The sequence below is a fragment of the Eublepharis macularius genome, chromosome 1 (assembly GCF_028583425.1).
Source record: "Eublepharis macularius isolate TG4126 chromosome 1, MPM_Emac_v1.0, whole genome shotgun sequence".
In the NCBI taxonomy this organism is placed as follows: domain Eukaryota; kingdom Metazoa; phylum Chordata; class Lepidosauria; order Squamata; family Eublepharidae; genus Eublepharis; species Eublepharis macularius.
Window position 1 is genome coordinate 36,203,544 of NC_072790.1, and position 12,486 is coordinate 36,216,029.

The 12,486-nt window shown below is 42.2% G+C and overlaps 1 protein-coding gene across 3 annotated transcripts in view; it reads right to left on the reverse strand.

The window, feature by feature from the left end:
* FBXW11 (F-box and WD repeat domain containing 11) overlaps window positions 1-12,486 on the reverse strand; it is a 126,370-nt gene that overhangs the window by 98,386 nt on the left and 15,498 nt on the right. The window lies entirely within an intron of this gene.

Below are 12,486 nucleotides of genomic sequence, written 5' to 3' on the forward strand. Positions count from 1 at the left end.
GTCTGCCATCATTAATGCCTCAAAAGATCTTTCCATCGCAACTGTCCAAAGAGGCATTCTCCAAGGTGCAGTCAATTTGTGCAGCATGATCTTGTCACAGCCTCTGCTCATTCACCACTGGCCACTCTTCACTAGGTCTGCTCAATCACACCAGGGAATAGTCCCTCCCATTTTGGGGTGGACAAAACGGGTCCCCATCCTCCTAGGAATAAAGCCATCCAACGCTTCATCAAAATTCTCTATCCTCTCCATTGTCTCAACCACACCACCCTCAAAGGGGATGGGGGATTAGGCAAAAAACAGAGGAAAGGGGTATAAGGAGGAGGAAAGGAGTAGAAATAAGTAGAAAGAGAGGTATGAACATTCTTCTATTGCAGGAGCTTGCTGAGCAGTTCCTACCAACAGCCTGCTCTCCCTGACAAGGCAGGAAACAAACTGAGGAAATAGGTGACTCTTCCAAGGAGACAGGAAGTCTGGAAGAAGTTTAGTCCTGCCTTCTTGATGGGTGGATGGGACGTCAAGATACCTCCCTGTTCAGAATGAGAATATCAAGGTCGGGATTCTCTATTTTCTTTCCACTTTTGCTCTTATAATTTTCCATAGCTGAGGAGCATCTCCACAACAGATTAAAAGAGGTGCAAGCAAAAAGAAGACACAGCTTCTTTGGAAATGTGGAACTGGCTTTATGAGTCTTTGGATTGTGGACAGCGTCCCTTGCCAAGCTTTTCAGACATAAGGAAGTCCTCCCTTCCCCAACTCACCCTGCAGCAAGCCTAACTAAGCGGAAGTTGGAGGTGGGGAAGAAATGCATCTGCAAACATATAACCCTAGAAAACATGTTGTCCTTTCTGTATACTGCTTACAGTACATGGGGTCCAGTATGTGTTCATTCCTAGAACATGGATGGTCATAGGCAGCCCCTCAGAATTTTATCTCAACCCTGGTAGTTTATCAAATTTTTGTCATTTTCTGTTTTTAAGTGCCTTTCCCTTTTAGAACTAGGAGACATTTGGGTTCATTAGCATACTTGAGGGCAAATGCTTCACAACTGTAAAGCCCTTACTATTGATTGATGCTAGTGTTATTATGGAGTCTGACCATTCAAGAGGGAGGCTGTATCTCTTCTGCACTGAGACTACAATTAACATTTTTTAAAAATTATGAAGCCGTTTAAAGAACATTAGTTAAAAATGTGAAACAATCAATAAACAGCACACTTAACAAGAGCAATACTTTACATTATGTGACTATACATATTTCTGGATCCAAGAGAACACAAGAATACAGAAGAGTAGCTCCACTTCAGAGCGTAGCAGGACAATGCATTGGAAACCAAGCACTGCCAGCAGTACCAAAACATCCAGTTATATACAATAAATGTATTCTCTTTTATGAAACACATTGAAGGATTTTTTTTCTGTTATGTGTTCATCTATTGAAATGTCACAGGAGAGCTGAAGGTTGTTATGACACTTACGCACACTGTTTTCCAACCATGAAGGATAGTTTTGTTCTTCAAAGCAAGGCTATCATTTAATGAACAAGAACATTTAACGTTCGAATAGGGGAGAACTGCAGAAAATAAAAGAGACATAACGAGCTTAGTTTTTCTCATTTCTTTCCAGCCCATCTACACTCAACACACAGGATGGGATAGGTTTCACTTCTAGGATATTTTACTATTTAATTACCATTAATTTTAAATTTTAGATGCCATAACGTTGGATCACACCCAAGCATTTACCACCTGAAGACTTCTGAAAACCTGGTGATGCAGAACTATCAAATAAAAAGATATGGAAAATTGGTGGGAGGGACTCCAGCAAAAAGGGAAATTGTGTGCATATCCATCTCTTGCCTCTGTATCCACGGAACGCTAGTCGGATTAATCTCAGCGTATCTATTTCTTAATCTTCTGTTGTAGTAATGAATTAACTGATCAGCACAAAATAAGGAAAAAACATATTTTCTGTCTTTCTTACTTGGGTTCCAGCCCCCACCCCCAAGCTTTGTATGGACAAATAGCAAATCTATATTCTACTGCAGTTTTGTTCAATCTGATTAATTTACCATTCAAACTAGAGCTAATTACCAGATGAGCAAACCCCATTCGTCTCAAATCGTAACAGAATTACGAACCACAAGCACAAAACAAAATACATCTCACTTTTCCAGAGTTCCAAATTAGGTCACAATACAAAACAAGACTCTGCACATGCTTAGAATGGAACACTGGCTTGCCATGAAGGTTCCTTCTGCTTGAGAAGAAGGGAACAACACACCCTTAGAACATTTGGGGTACTCTCTTCCCATCAGCCCTTAAACATATATGTTTGTATGAGGCATTCTATTTTCCACCCCGTTCTGCACTCCCAGCCCAACTATTTTGTTTTACTAGGAATCTTTGCTGTTAGATTCAAATGTTACACTTTGTAACCTGCTTACTAGAGGTGGGCACGAACAGCAATAAGAACCAAAAAAAGCCACAAACAGGCCAATCAGATGTTCGCAAGCAAGCTGTTCGTGAGGCCCCATTCCCAGTGAACATGTGTTCGTTCCAAGCCCTCTTTGTGGCATTCCTCAGCCCTTCATAAAGCCAGACAGTCTGGCGCCTTTTAATCAATTCCCTTGGCAACATAGGCATGGGCTCTCTAAACTCTGTCTGAACTCCTTCTGGCTTGTAACCCCTCAAAGTAGGTTCCATCAGACAGTCCAGTTTTTGCCACTATGAGGATAAAGTGACATTAAAGGGGGAGACCCATGGATCATGCCTTTCCTGGCTCAAGTTCAGCTAAGTCCCAATGGGGCTGTTCTGACTCCCACAAACCTCCAACTACAATCATGTTTGTGAACATGTCATGTCTGTCGATGTTCATGAATCCCTGTTCGTGGATGGCAACGAACAACAAACATTGTGCTTGTTTTTTTCCCCCTGTTCATGCGCACCTCTACTGCTTACTGATGGTCTGATGTTACCATATTTTGTAATTCATTTATTGATGCAACATACTTGCAAACCACTTTGAACCTAGTGAGAAAGGTGAACTATAAAGGAAAATAATAATCAATATTATCCTAATCAGCCCTGGAGACAGAAAATAGATGGCTTTTCCCATCTTTGATGTGGGGAGGAATATCCCCCCTTCAAATTTGAAGACTTCTGCTGGTGTCTGATGACCCTGCCACGTGTACCAACAGAACAATCTGACTCCATTTAATAATGGGGAGAGAGATTGACATATCTAGAAAAAGAAAAAAATTCTTATAGATGGTAAAATGGATGTCGCTGCTACTTCTCTAAAGAGAATATTTCATTTCTATCCATGAGACAAACCATACTGATTGTAAAGCAATCTCTGAGCAAGACTGAGCATCAGGGTGAAGATGCTTTCTTCTGCACCATTTCACATATGCTTTCTAGATACAGTCAAAAAGTTTGGATGTTGAAGCTTAAGAGGCAGCAGCATGGTATACTTAATTGGCACAGAGAAACCTTATACTGCTAGTCCTTGCCATTCACTCTCCACGCAGTTAAGTGAATCAGCCTGGGTCTGGATGAGATATTAGTCCCCGAGTTAGCTTGCTGTGGACCACGGGAAGCTCCCATGGAGACTGAATTAACAGCACCATTAGGCTGGAAAACCATGGCCTCCTGGGCCATTGAAGAGGGGAGCAGTGTCTATCAACTCCAACTTCTTTGAGTTTATCATTTTTGGTAAGTAGGACTGGAGGGGGTGGGGCATAGAGGACTACTGTCAGCCACACCAACACACACATGCCTTCTGCTTGAGGGCATAAAGAATGAGGGATAAAAAACGCTATCCTGGCTTTCTTCTGAGATGCAAAGTCTACCTGAGGCTGACCAAAACATCATAATAGTTCAGACATATTAAGATGCTCAGTAATCATTTTCCCGATCCAGATAGCTCCAGCTGCACCAGTCTACCTGAATGTTCGAAGTGCCACTGATACATTTCATCTTCAGGGAGGAGAGGTATTTCTCTTCCCAACTCATCAGAATTGCTGCTTCCTCCTGCAGTCTTTTAGAACTTGTCCCCAACTCCTCCCCACGCATTCACATGAGTTTTTGCTGATATAGACATTCAGATGAATTTTAATCTGGAAGTACTGTAAAGCCAAGAGATCAACCCTGAACTCTAGACAGCTGATACTCTGGGTGACCTCCATCTGAGGCCAGCTCCACTGGACATGGTCTAATAGGCTATCCAACTGGAGAGGATGGCATCTGTTGTGACGTGCAGGTGGCTTATCACCTGCACAGGTTTGCCTTTGAGCAGATGATACCTTGACAGTTTAGTTTACCACTTAACATCCTGTTTCAAGTGTTGATCTAGCTTCACTCAAGTATGCTGAGTGCAGTAAGTTTCTTATCAGTGATACGAGACATAATGATTTCCGACGGTGTATTTTTCTTTGGAAAATTTTCTGCCCCACATATGTAAATATAGGTTGTTTATCTACAGCTGTTAGGACTGTTGTGCTGCAGATCAATCATGTTAAATGGGCTAAATATGGGATATGAAGCATGGACAAAAAGCACCAGTGCTTGTACCCGGTCCAGGCTTGTACATGGTGTATTTGTCATCTTTTACTAACATTAAAATCTTGCTAATATTTAAATTGCAAAATTTTCTAATTCAAACTTTTTCCAGAAAACCAGAAAACACACACCACTGCAAAGACAATAGTTTCCATTTAGCATTCGAGACTGTGCCCAGGGCACTGCGGTGATGGTTACCATCAAGGAGCCAGAAACATGTCTGCTGTCCTGGATGAAACGGCCAGTTTCACTGCTTCAATTAGCTTCCTTGCTTTGCTCGGGGGAAGAAAAAGCTTGCCTCTGATAGAATCTGTGATGGCTCAATGGTGACAAACCATCTGAGATGCTGTAAGAAGGATCTTCAGATGGTTTATGAGGAAGTCATGCTTGGACAAGCACTGGGTGATATCTTCCAGATCCCTGAGAGCCTTTTGCTTGTTTCAAGTCCTGATTAAGAAGTCGCCATATGGACAGATGGATGCCCTCACTCCATAGACCTGACACGACAGAGGCTGATCAGTTTGGTAAAGATGTGTGGTTTGTTTTGATCAGAAGTCAAAGGTATTCTGAAATAGCTTACCCTTAAGGAAAGGACAGGATGCTACACTAGGTTTAGATAGTTCTTTAGCCACAGGTGTTTGCATATGACCACAGCTGAGACCATTGCTCTAGCAAATAACTTCATAGAGCACAGGCAGGCATCTGACATGAAAGCTGCTATGCTTTCTAATCTCTGGAGGTGGTCTGGCATGCTCCTGTTCAGGTTTGGAGCACTCCTTAAAGGGTTTCCCTAAGTCATCAAAGAAATCTTGCAGCCAGAGAAATGACAGCAGACGCTTTCATAGAGAGATCCACAACTTCATGTGATTTTCAGAGGGCTGAGCCATCAGCATCTTCACTTGCTTTAAGGAAGCCGTTCCAAGATCAGAGCCAGGACATCAACCAATAGAATTGTATGTAAATTAGAAACTGGGTGGGGGAAGGATATATAATTGTTCAGCACACCCCTCATGGAAGCACAGTGAACTAGGAGCTGCTCACATTTCCTTTCTTTCTTCAGTAAAGGTAAGTGAGAAAGGAAACAGAGAACCCAGTTCCTTCATCCTGGAAACAACTTTAGGAGCTTCATCCATACTCTGTTGGGATTCCAGAAGATGGTCTCCTTTGGGGGAAGAAAGCTGCAGAATTTGACACTCTGCATAGCATGGGCAGGAACTCCTCCTGCCTGGACTGTCGGCCCTGCTGAGGGAGACCACATTCTGAAACTACTTCACTATCAGACTCAGTTCCAGAGTCTTGGGAGCATATGATGGAATCCCCTCCTCCAATCTATATGCTGAAGAAATTCAGTTATCTACTTGGAGGGATAAGACAGCCTTTACAAGAAGCTGTCACAAGTCAAGACAAGGTCTTGAATTACACCTTGGCTCTCCAGCAGTTGAGTCTTTCTGCATTGCCTGCTGTTTTAATGGGGAATGCTGGTGGTGGTGGTAGAGGAGATTCTGGCTGGCTCACTGGGCCTCTTCATAGAGGCTTGTTGGGCTTTCTTGCTGTTTTTATCGATTTTCCGGGAAACAAAATGATCTAACCAGGCTTAGAACCCCAAAGGGTGTAGGGGGAGATAAATGCTCTCCCTTCCCCTATGGAGAATAATCACTGGGAGCCACTGTTTCACTACTGTACATCACGGGTGTGGCTCTGTTAATCTTCTCTGAGCAGGGTTCAGCACTTTGCAAGGTACGTTAGAGGGCGCTGACGATATGGCACCAAGCCCCACCTTGGGCTTTTCCTCAACCATTTGTGCAGTTCAGCAGGGCCCTCCAGTTCCGTGGCTGGGAAATTATTGTTCCACATCCCCTTCTGAAGATGCTGCAGCATCGGAGCCTTCTTCCACTGATTGTGCATTGAACATTGCCACAGATGATGCTGGCAAGATAGAACAAGGGAGAAGGGCCAAAGAAACTTTAAAAAAACAACACATGCAAGACGAAGGACAACTGGAGAACAGGCACAGGAGGAAAGGAGGAGATCCTAGCCATTTAAGATATTTACGGGGAGGGGTCAACTCCCAGAACCTTTTCTAATCCATGCTCTTGGAGAAGAGACATGAAAAGAAGGGGATGGGCAATCTCTCTGCATTAGAGAGTGAAAGGGCCATCTATTCTCTGCCTTTAGGCATTAGAGTACCATAATAGTAGCAGGGTGCCCTCGTCTTTTCAAGTGAGAGGGCGCTGTTGAGTCAAGTCAGTTTTTAGCCCGGTGATGATGACTGTTCCATGAGACAGCCATAAAATACTTCTACAGTTCCACAAAACAGCAGGGCGTGCCCAGGATTCTTTGCAGACTTGCAAACAAAGGGAGTTACCCAATTCTGCAACTGAACTGTTTGAATTCTAGCAAACTTCAGAAGTCACTGGTTTGTAGCCAGGCTTTGCATTTGATTCCATCTTAGTTGTTCCCTGTAAGTCCTATTTTCTTGCTTTTTTTGGTTACGTTGAAGAAAAATTGTTTAAAAATTAAAACTAGCTCCCTAAAGCTTCCATGTGAAATGTATCTGCAGAACGTAAATGCAGTTTACATCGAGGCTTTCAGAAGCGTTTTTTAGATGATCCATAAGAATTGCTTCCAACAGCCTCAGAATGACATATTTTCCTTATGTAAATGCATTTCACACTAAGGCTTTTGGATGCAATATTTCTTGGCTCATCATAGCTAAAAAGAGCAAGAAAACAGAGGGGCTTTTAGTGGGATGGCAGACAACAGAATCTATACAAAGCCTTGATATAAGAGAATAGTTGCACAGTTGAGGAATTGCCTTACCAAATTTCAGCACTTCATAGCTGTTGCTTTTATTGTCTAAGATGCTCTGGAGTACCAAAGGCTTTGTACAGCCGTGAAAATCTCAGTGCTTTGCGCTCTCTGCATAGCTGTAACTATTAACTTATCATAAATATTCTCTCTTATAAGAAAAACAGAACTAACAGCGCATCCTAAACTTGGGCCATGCCTCATTTTAGGCTAGAGCTAAAATATAGTTTTGCCATATAGGTGAGTATTACAACTGAGGCATGTTTGTATTTTGAGCTAGACAATGACAACTTTTATCAGCATCACTACTCCCAATCAGTCTAATGCATTCATCTTTCTTCAAAGGTCATGAGCAGCTTCATTGCAGAGTAAATCTTTAACATAACTTCCTTATGCTATCCATTTTAGGTGCAATTCACGCTGGCTGGAAAGCATGGATAATGCCAACAAGGCTTAACACAGCCTTGTATGCTCCCCCACGCTTTTATGCAGTCTAAGCCTCCCATTTAGCTCTCTCTTTCCATGCCTTGCAGAGACAGGTATAGAGATCACCCCACAAAGCCCCCCAATTCCACCCTCCCCTACTGCAAACAAACAAATACAGGCTGGGAGGGAGGAGAGAAATGGAAGGCAAATAGAAATTCTCCATGCATAGTACTGAAAGCAGTTCGCACAGACTTTATAAGCAAACACAACTGCAAATATTATGTATTCTAAATGAGTAGTAAAGCAAGATGTATCACAGAACTTATGCTTTGCGTGGCTTGAGCTGAAACTAAGTGCAGTGGAGACATACAAAGTGGAAAACATGCATTTCACAAACAAGTGCAATTAACCTGACTGATGTAGTCATTTCTAGCTTATTAAGCCCATAGAAGTCTAAAGGCACCTGAAATATACTCATTTATTTGTTAAACCAATCATCTCTTTATAGCCTTCTTAATTCCATTAACACTCAAACCCAGCTGTCAGAAGGGGACATACATTCTACAGAGCACCACTTAGTTCTGCTACATCAAAACCAGCCTAATAGCCTTACTGCATGCTGCAAGAAGCCTGAGTGTATTATTTCCAAGCTCCTTACAACAAAAGACACCTACACAGCAAGCGACAGCAGTCAAAATCTTTTGCAAAGACATTATTTGCTTTAGCTACTTTGGAAATCAAGAGGAACCTGTCAGAAATCCGCTCTTGATGCAGCAAACAGGTCACTGTAAAAGGTTCTAGAATATTTCTTCAACCGACTATTTTAAGAAGCATATCTCAGGATTTGTCTTCAGAGTGTTAAGTAGAAATTTAAGAAGCAAGAGCCCACCAGACCCCAAATTTAACTGAAATCCAAGGTTATTAAGTTTGGGCTTCTACTTTTGGAATACTTGATCATAGCTAGATTTAGAGGCACTGTCATGTTTTTAAGTTCTTAAGAAAAATTTCCCCATTACTAGGCAAAGTAGACAATACTTCAATTCCATTCAATTCACAATTTTTTTTTTTGTTAATGAAGACAAAACATAAGGACTGTTCCCAACGATTTCCACTGCTATCTCCCTCCCACTTTGCCCCAATGGCTCCCCAGGAACAGACATTTGGGCAACAGCAGGAAGCAAGGAAGTCTGCTCCACTCCACTAGCAGATCCTGCCGATTACATGCCAAGAAGTTGTACAGCAATTAATCACTATTCCATTATTTGTTAATCAAGACTCATGAAATGGAATGTGAATCCAAGAGAACGAAGAGCGGTTAAATCCCAGGCTTCTATAGACAAAATGGTTTTACCGTCTTCACCCAGCAGCCCAGCTGCAGGGCTGGCATCAGCATACCCTAAGGTGGGACAGGTGCCAGGGCTCAGGGTTTCTGCTAGGGTCACTGCCACTGCTCCCCCTGTCCCAGGTACCAAGCAATGGAAGGGTTTGCAAGCGGACGCATGCACAGGAAGGTAGGAGCATGGGAAGCAAGAGGGGGGCATGGTCATGGACAGAAAGGGGTCCCAGAATACTGTCTACCAAAGTCCCCACCCCAAACTCTGAAAGTGGCCCTGCTCACCTACTAATAACAATAAAGCCAGATCATAATGAGGATTTATATAATTGATTTATTTTATTTATGTCATTTATATTCCGCCTTTCTCACTGAGACTCAAGGCAGATTACAGAGTGTGAGATTAGTAAAATCAGTAGCAAGGAAAAGGGCAGGCATCTTCACACAGTGTCAAGGACATTTCCATAAATAATGTCATAGGGTAAATGAATACAAGTTTTAAAGACATAGCATTAGCAAGGATCCAATATGGGATTGAAGAACTGCTGAAACAGAATATAAATCAGTTCTAGGACTTACATTAAACAACATGAAGCACAGGTAGTATATAGGAGTACATATTTAAAGCTACAGATAATATGTAAAGCAACATAATGGTGAAGTCTATGGTTCCTAACTCATTAGTGAAACATCTGGGACCCCTTTCTTACAATACTGCCCTCCAAGCTGAGAAAAAAGCCTTCTTGAATAATTCGGTTTTGCACCATTTGCAGAAAGCCAGGAGTGTGGGGGCTCTGACCTCCTCAGACAGTCCGTTCCATAGGGTAGGAGCCACCACAGATAAAGCTCGTATATGGGCTGCTGTTGATTTCGCCCATGTACAGGCTGACACCTGCAAGAGACCCTGTTCAGATGAGCAAAGCTGCCGTGGAGGCACATAGGGAGGGAGGTGGTCTGCAAGGGTCAAACGAACTCCATTGAAAGTGGGGAGTACAGTGTTTTTCAAGATCTCTGACTCCCCAACAAGCATCACTTCAGTCTTGTCTGGGTTCAATTTTAATTTATTTTTCAGCCATTTCACTACAGCTGTCAGGCAGCAATCTAAGATTTCTACTGCATCCTGTGGGGATCTGGATAGCGAGATACAGAGCTGGGTATCAGCTGCTTTCTAAACATTCATGCACATCACATAAATTATGCTGTTGCGACTGCAGCAAAAGGCAAGCCAGTATTGTCTTCCCCCACACTGGTGGGAGAAGGACTTTGCCTAAGACACGAAGTCAGTTTATGGCAGAAGCATGGTTCAAAACCAGGGGCTCCCCGAGTTGTAGCTCAGTCCTTCAGCTACCACTCTGTGCCAACTCCAGCCCACTAAGCAGCGAAAAGAAAAATCTTCATATGCTGAATTCAGCAGTGTGTGCATTTTTCCAAAAAATCAAGTCTGCACATTGAAAGATTCCATGTTTCAAGAATTCACAAATATTCACTCCTTGTGAACATGAACTTTGAATATCACACACAAGTCCAAGTCCATTTTCCCAGTGACTTTAAAATGAGAACTAGTCAATAGCTGCTTGTTTGTGTGTTTTAAAAACCCTGAAAACTAATGTCTTTACCAAGAATTAGATGCCACAAGCTGCAGGGCAAATATCTGCTTTTGTAGAAAAACTTGGCATGTGATAAAAGCAGACACCAGGGCAAAACGTTGAAAAAAACATTAGAAGACGTGCGTGAGTACGTTCTCCCTCTTCAGCAAATGTGGGGACATGTCCCATAACGCCCAGTCCTCCTTCTAGGCAAGGACATTCTAAAGGGATGCATCTGATGATGTGTCATTGTCACAACACTGCTATAAATTGTTTGTTCTGCTCTCCTGCAACTTCTGCCATTATAATGTCAATTTACATTTTTTTAAATTAAAAAAAGCCCATCTCAGCCAGCTTATTGCGTTTGATTCCCAGAAACGCAAATGAATTCCAAATGCAAATAAACTCCAAGCTCGAAAATTAACTTCAAGCGAAGCAGTCAATATTTAGAGAGTTTTCCAGGTCCAGGAATTTCACAAAATTCAAGGCCAAAAGGATAGGAGCAGGACTTGCTGCAAATGCTGGTGGTCGTTCAAGACAAGGGGCTTCTGTGCAATAACATGATCCAGACGGACTCAGGCTACAAGCGTCTGAAACTCACCAACAAGAGCTGGGGACTGAACAACATTCATAGGGTTTCAAAGGCTATGGAAGTGTGGTCAGTAAGTGACAAGCTGGAGGAAGCCTCACGATTCCGGGTAGAGAATGGGGAGCTGCCTGAAAAAGCAATTTCAACAGAACCAGCTCGAAGCACCAAGCCTGGAATGGAAGAACTCTAGAAAAAGCTATTAACATATAATCTAACAACTGTTAGTGTTGTTAGAATATATATCCGGGGAAACCACAGCTCTGATGGACTACTATGCTCTCTGATGACTACCATGCTCTCAACTGATAAGGGGAAATAATACTTAATCTCTAAAATGCAAGATACAGAGTAAAATCTCCAAACAGCTTTATAAAAATGTTTGCAGTCAATTTCTATCACCCTCTTTTGGATTTCTGTCTTTCACAGAGCAGACCCGAGTGGCTTCATCGTGCTCCAAAGAAATACACAATTATCCTAGATTGTGTTCTGCGCACATGTACACGCTACAAAGGCTTTTCAAAAAATCCCCCAGGTGTCAGAGCACACGGGGCAGTTTTCCAAACACTTTGAATTGACACCACCATCAAATCTCTACAAGTGTTTGGGAAAACAATTTCTCCCTTTGGCAAAAGAATAACTTGTACTTAAAATGCACTGGTGTTCCCAAGACTCAAATGGAGACTATTATAAAATTCATACACAGTAGAGAACAAGAGCAGGGAAACTACAGTAAACTGGAAGGAGTTCTCAATCACTTTCATTAAGCTAAAACATTTATTATGAAGCTGTTCCCTATGGATTTTAAAAAAAGGATTTAACCAGAAGGCAGGAGGAATGTAGGCTTGGTAGTGTGACTTTGATTTAATGCAGAGCAAAATTAATAATCAAATCTAAATTCGGAGTTCAGGAGAGCTAACTGCATGCGTCTTGCATGAAATAGGACCACATTTCAAACACAAATGAAAACACATGCGCACACAAAGTTCACAACAGGGCTAAAAATAGTTTCAAGGCAAAAAAGTGTTTCAAGGTAACATTTTTGTGGGCTAGCAAATTTGTGGACTCACAAGGCTACGTTAAAGGAAACATGTTAGTTAACAGATTCGGTGACTTCTATTAAGCAGATCAACATCTTCTGACTTTGTTCAATCCTCGCTAGAGACTCTTGCAGCATTAACTTCTG